The 1,553-nt window shown below is 43.2% G+C and overlaps 1 protein-coding gene across 1 annotated transcript in view; it reads left to right on the top strand.

Moving 5' to 3' along the window:
- Nucleotides 1–287: 287 nt before the first annotated feature.
- The window catches only part of tinagl1 (tubulointerstitial nephritis antigen-like 1), a 24,158-nt gene continuing 22,892 nt past the window's right edge, over nucleotides 288–1,553 (top strand). The window contains exon 1 of the mRNA XM_083680731.1: nucleotides 288–451. The gene's annotated coding sequence lies outside the window, so the exon portion shown is untranslated. The remainder of the gene's footprint in view (nucleotides 452–1,553) is intronic.

The following is a 1,553-nucleotide window of genomic DNA, read 5'->3' as shown; positions in this document are numbered from 1 at the left end:
TTATGAAGAGATTAACGTAATAGGGTCATAAAGAGAGAGATAGAGATACTGTGTATAGAGATAGAGAGAGGAATCGAGAGAGAGAGAGAGAGAGGAAGGGAGAGAGGGAGGGAGAGAGAGAGAGTATAGTAGGATTAGGTTGGAGGCACTGACAGGGCAAACAGAGAGAGAGAGAGAGAGAGAGAGAGAGAGAGAGAGTGAAGGGGGGTGGGGAGGAGTGGTTTGCCCTTAGTGAGTGGCTGTATATAGAAGGCAGTGACTTAGTCGGACAGTGCAGAGCCTGTGTGTGTATGAGAGAGGGAGAGGGGGGAAAGACTTTCTCTAAGCCCTACCTGTGTGAATGAGTTACTGAGCGACACAACTGAACTGCTACATATCCATACACAGGACTGTGTTTTTTCCATTGGATTACCACAACAATAGAAAGAGGCATTTCACACAGCCACACAAGGTAAGAGAACCTTTTGGTCACTTCTTTCTCCTTTCTCTCTTGCCCCCCTCTCTCCGTCTCTGTTGTCCCAGACTTCAGGCAGGTGCAGGTTGCACGTCATACTGTAGAACAGTAGGCTAACCTCATGTTACTCCAAGATAAACTTAAACCTCTGTAGATTTTGATGCAAATACTTGTATTCATGAGAAGCAACTGGATCAGTGTGGTATCATTCCTCCCAAATCAGTTCTGTTGTTTATTTTAATAAATGTGCAGAGCTATAAATAGTAATACATGTGAAGGTTTCCTAATGGTATAACATTTACCTTTGGGTTGTGGATTATTCAGGCAGAACAACAATGACTTTGCCCTCTACAATAGGCTTTCATAGATATCAGTCTTCGTGAAATCTTGAAAATCCCTTTGAGATTTTCTATGTAAAAAGTGTATTGTTAGTGGTCTTCTGAGGTTTGATGATCAGTATCTTAGAAAGGTTCTTTGTATTTGGAGACTGTCTTGGGTTATCGTAAGGGATGGGATCCTCTCACCTGTTGCTGTGTGAGGAAACCTGTAACACTTTAATGTGTACTTTATTCAATGGACTGCATAGCACACTCTTGTAGTAGCCTCTCTAGAATAGCCTCACTCAACTGAAAGACTGATACTGACTCTGAGTGCTTGACTTATCTGGTGGCTAAGTAACGTTTCAAAGTTCAGCACTCATTCTTTGTGTATGTGTAAGAGAGGGAGAGTGGGTGTGAGAGGGAGTATATGGTATCTGTCTCTCTCTCTGTCTGTGTGTGTGTGTGTGTGTGTGTGTGTGTGTGTATGTGTGTGTATGTGTGTGTCTCATAGCACTGTTCTTGTCCTTACGGTGCTATACAGGTGAGATAAGACCAGGGCGCATTGTATTTGTTTTGTGTCCTACCCTTCTGACTCAATTCAGTCTGAAGGAAGGCTGAAACAGGTGGGCTACTTTGGTTCTGAGGAACCACATCCTAAAGTTGTGGAGGTATTACTGCAAACTAGTCACACAATATAGCGTATGATAACTACAATATGTAATGTCCAAAAGATGGTAGCGTGTGGGTGTGCGTGTGTGTGTGTGTGTGCGTGTGTGTGT

Source organism: Argentina silus (assembly GCF_951799395.1).
Source record: "Argentina silus genome assembly, chromosome: 11".
NCBI classification, from domain to species: Eukaryota; Metazoa; Chordata; class Actinopteri; order Argentiniformes; family Argentinidae; genus Argentina; species Argentina silus.
This window is presented reverse-complemented; position numbering and strand designations above follow the sequence as displayed.